General features: G+C 47.2%; 1 protein-coding gene and 1 pseudogene across 2 annotated transcripts in view; both read left to right on the top strand.

Annotated features, from left to right (window-relative positions):
• The first annotated feature begins 4,767 nt into the window (after positions 1 to 4,767).
• Positions 4,768 to 17,565, top strand: part of LOC103545234 (patr class I histocompatibility antigen, A-2 alpha chain-like) — a 42,888-nt gene continuing 30,090 nt past the window's right edge. For both annotated transcript variants that reach the window (XM_070585736.1, XM_070585733.1), the window contains exon 1: positions 4,768 to 4,899. The gene's annotated coding sequence lies outside the window, so the exon portion shown is untranslated. The remainder of the gene's footprint in view (positions 4,900 to 17,565) is intronic.
• On the top strand, positions 5,224 to 8,875 carry LOC103545568 (HLA class I histocompatibility antigen, A alpha chain-like; annotated as a pseudogene).

Raw genomic sequence — 17,565 nt, 5'->3', positions numbered from 1 at the left:
ACATTAGCAGGGTGAACTCTTACATTCCACATAAAAGTTAAATTGGCACAAGCACTTTGGAAATCAAATTAGCATTATCTCTTGTGGTTAAAGTACACACCCCATATAATCCAGCAATTTTACTCGTCATCATACACTCTGGGGAATTGCTTGTGTTTGTGCCCCAGGAGACACGTTCACTAATGTTTACAGCAAAAACTGGAATAACACAATATGCATCAAAGGAAAATAACAAAATTGTGGTATAATCATAAAATGTAAAACTTCAGCAGTAAAAATAGATGAATGACAGCCTCACACGAGGGATAACTCTCCTACGTAAATCTGAGTCATGAAGAGTCCATGCAGTCCGAGTTCACTACAGGCAGTTCAAAAACGGGCAAAACTAGACACTATTAGGTTTGGGGATATGTACACTTATTGTAAAATCTTTAGAGAAACTCAGGGGAATAGTAAACATGAGGGTCAGGGTAGAGGTTACATCTGGAGGACGGGATTGGGGAGACGGTGACAGTGGCTTCACAGCTTCTGTTTCTTACAGCACTGATGGGCGCCCAGGTATTTGTCTGGTCATAGATCTGTGAACTGGCATTTTTCAAATGGCAGCTTGGGAACCATTTCTGATTAATTTTTTAAAAATGCAGGAGAAAAGAAAACACCAAAATTGATTGAAAGGATCCTTAGCAAGAACACCCACATTGGAACAAAGCCACAGCCAACATTATGAGCCATGTTGAGAGAGAGGGCCAAGATGCCATAAAAAATCAGCACCAGCTAGAAATAGGCCATTTGATCTTTTGCTCACTGGCATCTCTGTAGATTTTCTGGTCTACTGTGTTCAATCTGACGTCATTGTAATTCTATCTTGAGAAGGATTTGATGTGTTACTTACATTTAACCTCACATAGAACTAAATTAACTGCTTTTACAGAAATGGAAAAGCACATTGTTGATCAATATAAACTAAACCGGAAAACCTTATAAAGGGATACCCAACCAGTGACAGAATAGAAAGAAACGTGAATGGAAGACACAATGGAGCTGCTTTAAAAAAAAATTAGAGGCACATATGAACGGTGCTTTTTAGAAGGACGTTGGTGTCCAAATCACTTGTATCAAATCTCATTCCAAAACACAGGGAAAGACGTTAAATTTCTTATAGGATGCCTACTGAACAGCTGGTGTTTAGAAAACCTTGTTCCCAGATTGGAGTTAAGCATTCCTGCCTACTGCATCCCACCAACATTGTTGTCCTGATGCTAAGCTAGGTGTACAGACTGAGGTATGAGATTCACATTTTTCTAAATGAAAAGCAATTTCATTAGGAAACTATATTTGAATATGATCTTGAGTAAGAAAATCGGTATTTTAACCAATATTTTTGACATTCTGAAACTAAGTGTGGAACTTCTAAAGGAAAACAAAGATATTTATTATTTTAAAGGTGTTATTATTACGGCACTCGCTTCTCAGAAGTACAGTATTTGGTGTAACTACTATATGTTCTTAACTTTGTTGCAGCTTATTGAAGGGAACACTATTATTAAAGGTATTTGCAAGAAAAAGGTATTTGTAAGAAAATCAGTATTTTAACCAATATTTTTGACATTCTTACCAAACTAAACTTGAAACTTCTAAAGGGAAACAAAGATAGTTATTATTTCAAAGGTATTATTATGGCACTCACTTATTAAAAGTACAGTATTTTATGTAGCTATTATGTGTTCTCAAATTTGTTGCAACTTATTGAAGGGAACACTACTATTAAAGGCATTTGCAAGACAAACTTACAAATATTGTTGTATCTCCTTTCTCTGTGTCAAACTTTTAATCATTATTTTCCAAAAGAGAAATGGAAAGTTCTAAAAAAAAAATCAGATAAAAGAAGTATTGATTTACAAAATTCTGAAACAATATCTAATTTAAATGTTGGTATTAACATGTATGTAAATTCTTTGATACTCCTCCCTTCTAGAGGTGGAGCTCAATTCCCTCCTTTTGAGTGTGGGCTGCACTTAATGACTCATTGCTAACTGGTAGAGTAAGGCTGATGGAATGACGTGTGACTCTGGGTCTAGGACATCAAATACATGGTAGCTTCCATCTTGGTTGCTCTCTCTCTTGGATTACTTGCTTTGAGAGAAGCAAGCTATGTAGTCATCAGCCACCTTGTGGAAAAGTCGACATGGCTAGGAATTGAGACCTCCTGGGACCATCCAGCAAGGAACTGAGTCCTGTTCCACCAGCCATGAGTGAGCCATGTTTCATGGGAATGTCCCAGCCTCTCTCTCAACCTTGAGAGAGGCCCTGAGCCAGAAGCACCCAGGTAAACCTCTCCTGGATTGCTGACTCTGGGAAATTGTGGGAGATAATACCTGTTTGTTGTTTTGAGCTGCTAAATTTTGGGTAATTTCTTATCCTGCAGTACATAACTCATACTCAGTCCAAAGAGAGAGTGAATTATTGCACTTTAACTTTTGCTTGCTGTAAATTAATTACACTAGTTCCCCCTTATCTGCACTTTTGTTTTCCACGGTTTCAGTTACCTGCTGTCAACTGTAGTCTGAAAATATTAAATGGAAAATTCCAGAAATAAACAGTTCATATATGTTAAATTGCATGCCATTTTGAGTAGCTTGATGACATCTTGCAGCATCCTGCTCTGTCCTGCCTGGGATGTGAGTCATCCCTTTGTCCAGTGTATCCACGATGTGTATGCTATCTGCCCATTACTCACTTAGTAGCCGTCTCAGTTATCAGATCAACTGTCCTGGTATCATAGTGCCTGTGTTCAAGCAAACCTTGTTCTACTTCATAATGGCCCAAAAGTACAAAAGTATGCATAGGAAAAAACACAGTATATAGGGTTTGATACTATCCCTGGTTTCAGGCATCCACTGGGGGTCTTGGAAGGTATCCTTGTGGATAAGCGGGACGACTGTATTAAATATTAAACCCATCATTTGGTTTTAAGATTTAAGAAGAATTTCTCTGGTTAATAAACAGGGTGCATTTTATTACCATTCGCAACAATCTATTTATTTGAAATTCAATTTCCAACCATGACCCAATGAAACACAAAGGAAGAACCAGGCTGCGCTCGGCTGATTCCATGATGGTCCACAACAACCTCCTTCTGGTTACTCTCCTTCCCCCCAGTTATCCAACCAAACACTAACATAGATGCTGCTGAGAAGGGATTTTGCCGATGTAACTAAGATCTCAAATCAGTTGATCTGAAGACAAGGGGATTGTCCTGGGTGGGACTGTCCCAATCAGGTGAGCCCTTAAAAGCACCGGGTTCTTCCTGAGCAAAGAGATTCAAAGGTGAAAGAGATTCAACGTGAGGGAGTTTCTCCATTGTGGGCTTTGAACATGGAAGCCGCATGGCAAAGAATGCTGGTGACCAGTAGGTGTTGGGAACAGCCCTGCTCTGGCTCCTCGCTGACAGTTGTCAAGGAAAGAGGGTCCTCAGCCCTACAACTGGAAAAAAGTGAGTTCTGCTAACAAGCTGTGTATACGCTTAGAGCAGGATCCTGAGCTCAAGATGAGAACACAGCTTTGTGAGACCCTGAACAGAGAAGCCACACACACCACGCATGGATTTCTGACTAAGGAATTGTAAGCAAATAAGTGGGTGTTGTTTTGAACGACTAAGTCGTGGTTTTGTTACCCAGTAACAGAAACTAATACGCAAGCTCACCGTGCAACAGATAAGCGTATAGCACTTTTTCCAGTGGAATGAATTTATGAACTGATAAGCATGCTAGTCCCATAAAATAAAATCTTTCCAAATTTTTTTCTATTTTTCATTTTATCATTTTGAATAACATAATTAAATTTTAATACAATCATATTAATTTATTCAACGACAGCTTATTTAATCCCTACTATGTACAAGAATGGCTGTATATGCTGCGGATACAGGTTTGACCTGAACAGCCCAAAGCCCCTGTGCTCATGTGTCTTACATTCTAGAGGCTTCCCAAGAGTGAGACGGAGCCATTGGGGTGTTTTAGTGAAGAAATGACACATCCTGACTCACACTAGCAGGATCCCTGACCCCTGTGGGGAGAATAGTCCATGGGTGGCAGGTAGGGCGTTGCCACAGTTTAGGCCTGAGAGGGTGGTGGAGACGAAGGGGAGAAAAAGGGTGAGAGGGACAGAGAGAAGGGCTGGAGAAACAGGCATAGGAAAAGAAGCAGAGGGAAAGAATTCTAAAGCAGTGGAATCCTCAGATTTAAGCATACGTATTGTTTCATGGATCTTTGGTAAATATATCTACAAGCCCAGCAGGGTAGCCTTTGCATTTGGTGTTTACTATATTCTGTGGGGCTTCCTAAACACTAATGCCCCTTATGTTAATCAGTTTAAAAAATAAGTGTCCCAATAAAATATTCACACTGCTCAGATGTGAATAACTCATAAAAAGAGGCAGTGCAGGGGCTCTGGTGAATGGCATTCTGACTGCATGAGCACTTGCAACTTTGAGAAAATTACCCACAGTAACAAACTGTGCCTCTTTGTACTGAGGACATGTCAGGGACTCACAGGGACAAACGAGGGAATGAAGATCATTTTGAAATACAACAACCTGGAGTCACAGATATACTGACTGGAAAGTAACAGGAGCTTTGTGAGTCTGACTGCAGGGCTGTGCAGAGACATTTCTGTACGAAGGGGCCCAAATCACTGTTTTTACAGATTAGATTCCTGATGTTCAGGGTTTTCAAGATCGTGTTACTCACTGTAGTTAATAAACCAAAGGGAACCTGTTCTCCATGAGAACCTCTGTCTGGTGTTTTCAGGCACAACTTCTCCAGGTTTAAAGAGAAGATCCCAGTCCCTCCCCCTCCATTCCCAGGGCAAGCTCACTCTCTGACATCAAGTCCTCTGGGGGTGAGTTTTCTTCTAGAAGAGTCCAGGGGAGAGGTCAGGGGTGGGAGGCAGGGAGTCCATTTCAGGGAGAGGGATTCCAGTAAGAGGAGGAAAAGGGGCTGAGTCCAGCCTGGGGGTCTCTCCCTCGTTTCCTCAGACAGCCCCCGGGCCAGGACTCAGGGAGACGGTGTGACAAAGAGCTCTCGGTGCAGGAGGAGAGGGGTCAGGGAAAGTCCCAGGTCCCCGGACGTGGCTCTCAGGGTCCCAGGTCCGAGGGCAGAGTCTGGGGCGGGGAAGCTCGGTGTTGGGGAGTCCCCGTCTCCCTGAGATTCACTGCTCCCTCTCACAACCTGTGTCAGCTCCTCCTGCCTGGAGACTCATGACGCGACCCCAGTTGTCACTCCCATTGCGTGTCCGTTTTCTAGGGAAGCCCATCAGCGTGTCTGTCGTTCCTGGTTATAAAGTCTCCACCACCCTCCGGGGCTCAGATTCTCCTCAGATTCTAAGAATAAGGGTCATGGCACCCGGAACCCTCCTCTTGATTCTTTCGGGGGCGCTGACCCTGACAGAGACCTGGGCTGGTGAGTGCGGGGTGGGAGGAAACGGCCTCTGCGGCGAGCGGAGCGAGGGGACCACGCGACGGGGTCGCAGGACCCCCGGGGAAGGCGTGTCACCGCGGACCCAGGCCCAGACCCCCGACCTGGGCCTCAACTATCCTGAGTCCTCCCTTCTCTTGTCCCGCCGCCTTCCCGCCCCAAGTCCCCGCGCTTCTCCGTCCGCCGCCCCTTTTCCGTGTCACGACCCCATCACCCTCCGACCCGGGACCCGCGCAGGCAGGAGGGTCGGCCGGCTCTCAGCTCCTCCCCGCCCCCAGGCTCCCACTCCGTGAGTTATTTCTACACCGCCGTGTCCCGGCCCCGGCCGCGGGGAGCCCCGCTTCATCGCCGTCGGCTACGTGGACGACACGCAGTTCGTGGGGTTCGACAGCGACGCCGAGAATCCGAGGATGGAGCCGCGGGCGCCGTGGATGGAGCAGGAGGGGCCGGAGTATTGGGAGCAGCAGACGCAGGGCATCAAGGGCACCGCACAGAATTTCCGAGTGAACCTGAACACCCTGCGCGGCTACTACAACCAGAGCGAGGCCGGTGAGCGACGCGGGCCCGGGCCCCGGTCCCGACCCCCCATGCCCACGGACGGGCTGGGGTCTCCCCGAGTCTCCGGGTCCGAGATTCACCCCGAGGCTGCGGGACCCGCGCGGCCCCCTACCCAGGAAGAGCCGGCGGGGACTTTCCTGCGATTCCATTTTCAGTTTAGGTTTAATCTCTGCGGGGGGAGGGGCGTGGCCAAGGCTGACCTCGGGGTGGGGTCAGGGTCTCACACCCTCCAGAGGATGTATGGCTGCGACGTGGGGCCGGACGGGCGCCTCCTCCGCGGGTACTGGCAGGAAGGCTACGATGGCGCCTATTACATCGCCCTGAACGAGGACCTGCGCTCCTGGACCGCGGCGGACACGGCGGCTCAGATCACCTGGCGCAAGTGGGAGGCGGCTGGTGTGGCGGAGCAGCGCAGGAACTACCTGGAGGGCACGTGCCTGGGGTGTCTCCTCAGATACCTGGAGATCGGGAAGGAGACGCTGCAGCGCGCAGGTAGGAGGGGCGGTGGGGACCCCTGATCTTCCCTTGGGCTGAGCCTGCCATCCCGCAGAGAGAGGAGGGAAATGGGATCAACACCAGAATGTGCCCAGCCCATGGATCGGGAGACTGAGTCGACCAGGGTTTTCAGATCCAGTGGCAAAGAGTGACTCCCCAAAGGGCTTGCCTTTATCTCAGGGACGTTAAAAGGTCCAGTCTTTCCAGGGATGGAAGAGGAAGCTATCTCTGAAATAACTGACAAGTGGTTCCCTTTGGCTCTGGCAGCAGCTCTGGAACTCTGTCTCTCAGGCCTTGTTCTAGGCCCCACACCCTAACCGTGTTTGAGGTGTGACCAGGTTTTCTGAGTCATTTCGCCTCCACCCACGTCAGGACCAGAAATCCCTTTACTCCTCTTCAGAGACCTGCCTCCTAGCCTGGGCTGACTCACTCTAATTCCAGAAATTTCCAAGGACTGGAGCTTATTTCAGGTTCCTGTGTCCAGGCTGGTGTCTGGGTTTTGTGATCCCTTGCCTCACTCCAGTTGTCCTGTGCATTCTCAGGATGGTCACATGAGTGCTGCTTCGGTGGCCCAAACGGATGCAAAGTTCCTGAATTTTCTGATCTTTCTCCTTAGATCCCCCAAAGACACATGTGACCCACAACCCCATCTCTGACCATGAGGTCACCCTGTGGTGCTGGGTCCTGGGCTTCTACCCTGCGGAGATCGCCCTGACCTGGCAGCGTGATGGGGAGAACGTGACCCAGGACACAGAGCTTGCGGAGACCAGGCCTGCAGGGGACGGGACCTTCCAGAAGTGGGCGGCTGTGGTGGTGCCTTCTGGAGAGGAGCAGAGATACACACGCCATGTGCAGCATGAGGGCCTGCCTGAGCCTGTGACCCTGAGATGGGGTAAGGAGGGAGCCGTGGGCTCAGAGCCTCTTCTCAGGGAAATCAGGAGCCCTTCTGGAGACCTTCAGTAGGGTCAGGGTTTCCTTCCCTTCCCAGAGCCGCCTCCTACATCCACCATCCCCTTTGTGGGCATCATTGTTGGCCTGCTTCTCCTTGGAGCTGTGGTGGCTGGAGTTGTGATCTGGAGGAAGAAGCACTGAGGTAGGGAAGGGGTGTGGTCTGAGATTTCTTGTCCCACAGGGGTGTTTCAAGCCCAGGTAGAAGTTTGTCCTGCCTGGTTAATGAGCAGTCCCATCCACAAGCACCTGTCCTTTCCTAGTCTGGGACCCTGTTTGCTAACGCTTACTCTTTAGTAAAGTACTTGTGAGAATGAAGGACAAATTTATCACCTTGATGGATCTGGTGATGGGGACCTGAATCCCAACAGTCAGAGGACAGAGGAGAAGGTGAGGGGAAGTCACAGGTCACAGATCACGAGGGTGGCTGGTCTAGTCTCCACACATGTGCTTCCCTCATGTTTCCTGATCCTGCCCTGGGTCTGTAATCACAGTTCTGGAAACTTCTCTGGGGTCCAGGACTAGGGGGTTCCTTTAGGACCTCATGGCCCTGCCTCCTCCCTGGTTTCTCACAGGATGTTTTCTTCCCATAGGTGAGAAAGGAAGGGGCTATGCTCAGGCTGCAAGTAAGGATGGAGTGAGTGTGTTGCCTGAGACCCTTTGATAGTCTCATGAGCCCATGGGGGAGCTCACCCACCCCAGAGTTCCTCCTTTAATCTCATCTCCTCTGTGCTCTGAATATGTTCTGTTTTGTTCTACTCCAGGCAGTGACAGTGCCCAGGGCTCTGATGTGTCTCTCAAGGCAGGTGACACTCTGGAGGCCTGAAGTGGGGAGATGTTGGGGTGGAGGGGCCTGGACTAGGTTATGGAGACTCTTTGATTGGGACATTCTGAGCATGTGGTGGGCTGTTCAGAATGCTACTAATTATAGCGAGTGACTTAAATTATTCATAATTGTTTTCTTCTATAGCGTGAAACAGCTGCCTTGTCCGGGACAGAGTGATGCAAGATTTGTTCTTGTCCCCTCCCCACCCACATTGTGAATTCGGGAAACTCTGACTTCTCATTCTGCCAAGGGCATCTGAGGGTGTCTGTGTTCCTGTTAGCGTAATGTGAGGAGATGGGAAGACTGGTCTCCCCCGTGACCCCCTCCCACACTGCCCTGTGTTCTGTCCCCTGACTGACTTTACTGTTCCAGCAGAGATGGGGCTGGTTCCATCCCTGTCTTTACTTCGTGTTGCCCTGACTTGCAGCTTCTTCCTTCCTTATTGAAAATAAACATCTGGATATGAACTTGTTTTTTCAGATTCTTCCCATGAAGGACTGATGGGTTAATTAAAGGAGAAGATTCCTAAAATTTGAGAGGGGAAATAAATGGAGGCTCTGAGAACCTTCCAGAATCTGCCTGTTCGCTGTGGTGAGTCTGTGGCAGGTGGGGACAGGAGAAGGCTGTGAGGAGCTGAGCGTAAGACTGAGGCCTGTGCCCAGTCGATGTTCAGTGTATTGTGGCCTTTGATGTGGTGAGTCCTTGGTGCGGACACCTTCTCTGCTTCCTTGTCCTTGTCCTTTCAGGAGAATCTTGTCCCAGCAGGACCTATGATCACAGGGATTTGGACATCACCTGGGCCTTGTGTCTCCAGGACCGCGTGCAGGGCGGGCTTCGTGTGGCCGGGTCAGCCTGGGCTCAGGCCTGGGTCCGGCCCTCAGCCCCACTTTTGGGTGTGTATTTGTTGTTCCTTTGTTTCTGTAGTGGCTTGTGCCTGTTCTTGGTCTTCTGTATAAGTTCTGGTCATTCTCCTCTGGGTGTCCCCCATCTCTGACAGCAGCAGGAGTCATTTGGTCTGTCATTGTCCCCAAAAGGCTAGATGGCCCTGCACACGGGCACCTGTGCTGTCCAGAGATGAATTTTCAAACTTGTCCAGTTCTGTTCTCTTTCTAGGGCTTGATTGTCATTTCCCTCTTTCCCCAACCTTCTCAAGGGAGCCAGATTCTGGAATTAGAGAGGAGGGATCCCACAAATCTCATCCTAGGCAAGTTCCTGTTGGAATTCTACTCTGCGGCCTGCTCTCCCTCCCTGCCCTTAGCGCTGGTTCCCCCAGTGCTGGCTCTAGTCTGAACTCACAATGTATAAAGCAGAGTCTAGGTTCATACTTGGTTGTACAATAGGACTGAAGTGAAGGATCATTGTTTTCTGAAGAGAGAAATGTAATTGTGTGCTGGGGTGTGCAGGAGGGGTGTTGTGGGAAGGAGAGATGGAGGGAGGGAGAGGGGAGAGCAGCACTGGTGAGAAAAGTACAGGTGGCATTGATGTCAGAGTGCTTGGACATTGTGCTGTAGCTGCCACAAAACAAAATGTGGCCTCAGGCTACCTTGTTAAAGATGCTGTGTCTAGCAAAGGGAGATGCTGTACACTGAACAGTCATTCAGCTGATACTGGTTGTGTGCTGGATGTGTAACATACTATTTTTGTATCTGGGTAACATCATTGAAGTAAAAACAGAAAAATCGCTGGCCTTTTGGAGCATATGTTGTAGTGGGAAGAGACAGACTATACACCGTAAGCACAGTGAATCAGGACAGTGTTCATGTTAGAAGGTGGTAAGTGCTGTGGAAACAATGCAGTGGGGAAGGCCATCCAGAGGATGCGGATGGAGACTGGGCCAATGGCTGTTTTAATTTTGGGGGTCGCTGTGGCCCTCCCTGGGAAGGTGACTTTGAGGAAAGAGGTGAGGACAGGAGGAATTATCCACGAGGATGCCTGGGGGAGGTTCTTTCCGTGCAGGGGAACCCCACTGCAAAAGCTCTAGGGCAGGAGTGTGTGTGTTCTGGGATGAGCGAGGAGGCTAGTGTGGCTGGAGCAGGCAGCTAGTCGAGATGAGACAGAGGTGCGGCCAGACCACGTAGACTTGGAGGATGTCAGACGGGTTCTGGCCTTTGGTCTGAGTGAGTTGGGGAGTTACATGACAGTTTAGAGCAGGAGAGGGACGTGGTACGACTTCTCCTTTAAAGGATCACTGTGGCTGCTGTGCTGAGAGCAGAACTGGGAGGCAAAGGGTGAGGGAGGCCCTGGGGAAGCAGCAGGAACCAGGGCAGGGTTCCAGGCTGGAGGAGGCCACGGCTTCCACTGCTGTGAGCGGTGGAAAGAGTGGGAAGTGACTGGATCTGGATACATTCTGAACATGGACTTTGCAGCATTTCCTAATGGATTAATCGGGAATGAGAAAGAGGAGTCAAGGAGGACACCCCAATTTTGGACTGTGCGAGTAGAAAGATGGAGTTGCTGTCAGCAAAGGTGGGGAAGATTCTGGAAGGAGCATATTTATAGGCATTCACATTAAGAAATGTTGGAGCTGAGATGTCTATTAGAAATGCAAGTAAGATAGCAGATTGGCAGTTGGACTGTTGAGTCTGGAGATTAGGAGAAATATCTGAGCTGGATAAATAGATCTGGGTGGTGATACCATATAAACGATATTTAAAGCCTTGAGAACAGATGAGGTCACCAAGGGAATGATGGCTAGAAGGCAAAGGAACAAGGACTGAACCCTGGATCCTCCAGTGCTAAGGGATCTGATCCGACTACATACCCAGGGTAGATTACACACTTCTAGTTCCATGTCTAGAAGGCATGGAGACCAGAATCCCAAACTTTCCTGTGCATAGGAATCCTCTGGACATCTCATTAAGATTCAGAGAATCTTGACTAGAGCATGAAAGTCTGTATTTATAACAAGGTTGGTACTGATGCGGTCTTCAGACCAGACGGGCTGGCCCAGTGTCACAGAGGTTAAGTTCGCATGGTCTGCTTCGGTGGCCTGGCATTCCTGGGTTTGGATTCTGGACCCAGACTGACACACCACTCATCAAGCCATGCTGTGGCAGTGTCCCACATATAAAATAGAGGAAGATTGGCAGATTGGCGGAGACATTAGCTCAGGAACAATCTTCCTCACCAAAAAAAAAAGTAACGTAGATCAGGATTCCCTCATAGCTGGGCATCAGCCTTACCTGTAGGTCTTGTTAATTAAGCAATTCCTTGGTCTTGTGCCTAATGTTCTGAGATGGTGGGTCTGGGGAGAGGCCTGAGTATTTTTTAAGAAATCCCACAGCACTGCTAGTGCTCAGCCCTCATCACTGGGGTCTTTCTGGTGACCAGCCCCCATCCTGAAGCTATCTGGGACTCCTCAGACATCTCATTAGCATATGACACTCACTCATCACTCAGGAGATTCCAAGGGTTTTAGGAGCTCTGTGCCAGGAACCAGGGACAAAGACTAAATATTTTTTGATTATACTACAGGCTACTCTCTGGTCTTTGACCACAGATCCCTTATAGCAAAAGGAGCATAACGCTTAGAAGATGCTGGCAAATTTCTGGTTCCCATTCAGTCATGAACAATTAGTCCAGTCCCTCATCCTCTTGTATGAGAATGTCTCCCAGGGTGAGGTCACTCAGGTTTGCAGGCTTCCATTTGATCTTGTCAGGTTCCAGAAGCAGAAATAGTCTCAGCAATATATGGCTACACCTTTTCAGGCATCTGGATAATTGGGCTAAGAGACAATGTCATCTGTTGCTCAGGCCTCTTTTGAGGTGTTAATGTAATACTGTGTTTCTCTCATTACAGAACACATTTATTCATTGCTTTACCTCAGCTGCTATTTTTCCTTCTCTCCGTTTATACCTAACCTTTCCACCTTTGGAAGGGACATTAGGTTTGGCTGCGGTGCTGGGCTAGACGCAGGCAGCAATAATAGTGTAGCAGTCCCTCCTCCTCAGTGCGCTCCCATTCATAGAGGAGTCACATAGGTACAGAGCCAGTGGGCTAACTGACCACCAGGCAATATAGCTGCATTCACTGTCAGCCCTGATTTTGCCAGATGGGGTGAAGGCACTCTCTGCCCCTTCAGGCCCTTAGGAATTCTGACACAGGGGTTTAAAAATATAGTTACAGTTTCTTGCTTAGGAATCATTCCTGTTTTTGGCACTTGTGAGCATCCCTGACCTGAGACTGATGAGGATTTTTAGGCTGCTTAATTTTAAAACTATAGATGAGAAGCAGGCTCAGGCGAGTGGAATTTGCTTGCCCCTTTGTTGGGAAACATTTACATTTCTAAGGGAAACCTCTATCTGTAAAGATGCCTCCCTCTCTGTGCCAGGAAGAAGGAGGATGGCCTTATCTCTAGAAACTCTTAATGCCAGAGGGAAGAATTTAAGTTGTTTATTGTCTGGCAACCTCATGTAACTGACCGCCCCCCCCCCCCCCCAAATCCTCCTTTATCTTTAGCTGAGGATAAAATTCAAGTGGTGACTTCTGCCATTTACTCAATCCGGTTTGATTCTTATCTAAAATTTGTGGGACTGCCAAATGGCTGGACCCTAGGGGCACTGACACCATTTCAACTTTTTTACATATTCTTTGTCTTGTAAAGAAATAACTCACATACCTATGCCTTAAATTTAGCCTTAATCTCTACCCAACTTTGCAGCAGAAGCAGCAGCAGCAACATGCCAGCATCATCTCTGACTGCCCATGGGCCCTGTCCCCACGCAGAAGCTCTGCCTGCTCAAGGGTCCTGTCCCCATGCTATTCTATACTATTCTGTAAATAAAAGAGCACTACTGCTAGATCTTAAGAGTCTAAGAAATCTTTCTTTTGACTCCTCGGCTCACCGACCCCGCATCAAGACCACTGCATCAGGCAGGAAGAAAGAGAGTTGAGGTGGATATAGTCATACCACCTTCCTCCACATTTTGGAAGAATTATGGAGTCATACTAACATGGGGTTGGTGAGCTGAGGAGTCGAAAGAAAGATTTCTTGGACTCTCAAGATCTGGCAGTAGTGCTCGTTTATTTAGAGAAGAGTGTGGAATAGCATGGAGACAGGACCCATGGGCAGTCAGAGTTGCTGCATGGAGACAGGACCCATGGGCAGTCAGAGTTGCTGCATGGGAACAGGACCCATGGGCAGAGTTGCTGCCACTGCTGCTGCTGCTGACATTGCTGCAAACATGAGTTGAGGGTAGGGCTAAATTTAAGGCATAGGTATGTCAGTTTTCTCTTTACAAGACAAAGGAAAGAATATGTAAAAAGAGTTGTTAAAATGGTATCAGGACAGGTGGGGTCTGGTTATTGGGTGGTCCTATAACTTTTAGATAAGAATCAAACCGGATTAAGTAAATGCCAGAAGCTGCCCACTTAAATATTATCTTCAGCTAAAGACAAAGAAGGATGTTGGGGTGGGGGGGAGGTCAGTTACATGAAGTTGCCAGACAGTAAACGACTTAAGTTCTTGCCTTTGGCATTGATTAAGGGTTTCTAGAGATAAGGTCATCCCCCTTCTTCCTGGCACAGAGAGGGAGGCATCTTTACAGATGGAGATTTCCCTTACAAATGTAAATGTTTCCCAAGAAAGGGCAAGCAAACTCAGCTCCTCAGAGCTGCTTTTATTAAAAGTAACCAGCCCCCTTCTCATCTGCAGTTTTAAAAGTAACCAGCCTAAAATAATCCTCATCAATACCAGCATCTTCCTCCACCCCTCCTCCCCAGATCTTCCAGGAAAAAGAGAGGAAACTTTCTAGTAGGGACATTCCTTTAGCCCCACTCATGTTGAGTGTGAGCAGACACTTGTGAAGGTGTGTAAGCCAGCCTTTTGTGCCTCTGTATCCCCCACCACCCCATTTTAGACAACCAATATTCCAATTGTGCATTCAAATTTCTCTATCACACTATTCCTCTGAGGAGGATGTCTCTCTGCCCATTGTTGGACTTTATGGGCTGTAAAGTGTGTTCTTTGGCCTGAAGAAATGTGACCCAGCAGTGCAAATTGGTGTACTGTCTTCTGTTCTGGTTCTTTTATAGCACTCTGAGCATTTATATCTCCCACTGGATAAGCAAAGCCCAATCCAGGGTCAATATCTACTCCTGTCAAGACCCATTTGTAGCCCCCTGGGCCACCAGCATCAGTCTGATTTGCCAGCTATGTTCAAGACATTCCCACCAGGCAATCTGCCACATAGCCATCTATTTTCTCTGGTTGGCAGACAGAACGGTTCTTTTTGGTATTTTGCTTCAGAGGATGCAAGTGGAATATGTCTAGACTCAGTCCATCTCTACTTTGCTGCAGCCCCTCAATGTCTACTTATGTCATGGATCCAGGTAGCCACATCAAGGGGGATAACAGGTTATTTGCTCATTGATTCCAGACTCTTCCCAACCCAGGAGGGCCTTCTTGTGATGGGCATCAACATGTCGTACTTTACACACCCCTGAAATTCCCATAGTGATTTCCATAGGACTGTGCTCCGTATGGGCGTTCCTTTAATAGACCAGGTTTCCCTTGCCCTTTGCCTAACCATATGGCCTGGCTGTTGACTACCGTCTATGAGTTTGTAAAAATCAAACATTAAGGGCTTTTATCATTGTTCAATTCTTCCATCACTGCTAGGAAAACTGCATGCAATTCAGCTCATTGAGCTGATCTGTTTTTACTTGATCAGAAAGATGATGTTCCAAACTGGGTTTTGGAACTGCCATCCATAAACCAGGCAGCTTCTCTTAGGTCAGTTGAGAACTGTTTTTAGGATATTGTCCAAGTGATGAAACAATCCAGCAGCTCCTCATGCATTCCAAAGTTAGTCCAAGGGGAAGACAGGCTCCTTGCTCATGCGTGCATCCTTCCTGTATTTCCCTGGGAGCACGATCCTGTATAACCTGTCTCCACTTTTTAGTGGAACTCTGTTGGGCAGTGTCCCCTTCATCAGTGTGTTTCTCTGATTTTGTCGAACACAACATGGGTATTTCAGTTTTAAGATTATTTTACATCTTTTAGTCATAAGGGTAGTTTCAATTAATGTCCAATAGCAAGCTAGTAACTGCCCCTCAAATGGAAACTCTCTACTTCCAAGTCCCATTAGTCATCACTGGGAGATGCTCAGGGGCTTTTGCCAGAAGCTCCAGTGCCCGCTCCACCCAGGGCTCTTGTGCAGAGAGTGTGTCTGCACTGCACTCCAGCTTCTGTTCTACACTGTTGGGTTTCCACAGAGCATGTCCAGTTAATATGGCTTGAAGGGTGGGTTTACATGCCTTCTGTGTTACAATACTAAGTGGAGAAAGTGTTCCCAGTCAGACAGAATTTCCATTCCCATAAAACAGTCAGGTAAGGGAGACACAACTTGTTCACTTAAAGCCTGTTTAAACATTCCAATTTCATCCAAATTTTCACCTTTATCTTATCAACTCTTACATTTGTGTATTCTCTCAATCTCACTGTAGCCCACGTTAGGGCTTCACCAATGGGTTTTGGTGCCACAGTGCATGGGGCTCCTGTGTAAAGGAGTCCTGGAAACTTCTCTCTCCACCCCTGACCCTTTGACCCACTCTTGTGTAGAAGGCTCTGGATCCCAGCGAGGCATCAAGCCAGATAGCCTTGGCTCTTTTGTCATCTTTACCTTGATTAATCTGCCTGACTACTGAAGGTCAGGGTTCTCATTGTGATCTTTGCCTTCCTGCTTTTAAAAGTTCTCTAAACTGGGACAAATGGAGCCATCTTATTTGGGGTCCTTTTGATGTTGGGGAACCAGCAAGAGTCCCCTTGGTTCAACCAACCTTCAGTTGTGCTATAATAGACCTTTGTTTTAACCTCATCAATGTTTGTTTTCTTCATTCCATTGTTTAAGTATCATATGTATTAGTGTTCTCCAGAGAAACATAACCAATAGGATATATATAATATGATATAAAGACTTGGCTCATGGAATTACGGAGAATGAGAAGCCCCATGATCTACCATCTGTAAGCTGAAGACCAAAGAAAGCCAGTGCTGTAATTCAGTTTGAGTCAGTAGTCCTGAGAACAGGGGAGCTGGGGGTCTAAATCCCATTCTGACCGCAGAAGACTGATGCCCCATCTCCTGCAATGAGGCAGAAAAAGGGGTGAATTCTCCCTCCCTCCACTTTTTGTTCCATTCAGGTCCTCAATGGATTGGATGATGCCTACCCCCATTGGGCAGGGCAATCTCCTTTGCTGAGCCCACCAATTCAAATACTAATGTCATCTAGAAACTCCCTCTAGACACATGCAGAAATAATGTTTAGCCAAACATCTGGGCACGCTGTGACCCCATCAAGCTGACATATAAAATTACCCACCCCCTGTCAATCTGGTACTGATATGCATCTCCTTAATCTGCACTTAATCTCCAAATAATGATAATGACAAGGTTATCATTTCACTTACCATGATTCAGCTATGCTGCATACAACTGAAAATGCATTAACTTCTTCCCCAGAAGAGAAGGTAAAGTGCTTGAGTGATGTTTATTCTTCTCTTTGTAAATACCGTGATGTAAAATTAACAGTACTTAAATACTATGATATAAAGTCAATGCATCTTATGCTACATGATAAGGGAAGGAGAGGAAAGAAAACAAAGATATTATACACACACACACATAACCTTTTCATTATTCGTAACAAATGAACAGGAAATACTAGTCCTTGTTTCTTTAACTGATCACTTGGTTATAGTTACTAATTGTAACTACCTTTTTCACCATCCACTCTGTGTTTCCTTTGCCTTCAGCGAGCATCTCAGCTGGTCACTGTCTTTTGCCTGGTAGGGTGACCCAAACCTTCATTCCTGTAGAGTCTGGGTCATTAGTAGTCCTGCTTGCACTGGGTTGTTGTAATTTTCCATTGACCTTAATCACAGGGCATGATAATACTAAAAGATGCCCTAAGTGTTCTCCTGTGTTCCAGACATACCCTTTCTGACCTCCGTTGTGGAACAGTAGTCCAATTTCCCCTTGTCGTGAGGATCAATCACCTCACCCAGCACGGTAACTCCCTTCTTTGCCTGTTGATTCAGAGGCACAAGGAGCCCAAAGTGGCCAGATGCAAGTCTCAGCTTCCAGTTCAATGGTATCCTTGTTGTGTCTCCTGGTGGAAGCATTCCCCGTTCTGGAGCTAAGACCTCTAGGCCAGTAGAGCACAAAGTTGTAGGAACAGGAAGCAAAAAGTTTGCTAGTGGCTCACTAGGGGTCGTAGTGTTGCCATTCCCATTTCCAATGCTCAATTCCTGGACCCAGGAAT

This window comes from Equus przewalskii, chromosome 19 (genome assembly GCF_037783145.1).
Source record: "Equus przewalskii isolate Varuska chromosome 19, EquPr2, whole genome shotgun sequence".
Taxonomy (NCBI): domain Eukaryota; kingdom Metazoa; phylum Chordata; class Mammalia; order Perissodactyla; family Equidae; genus Equus; species Equus przewalskii.
This window is presented reverse-complemented; position numbering and strand designations above follow the sequence as displayed.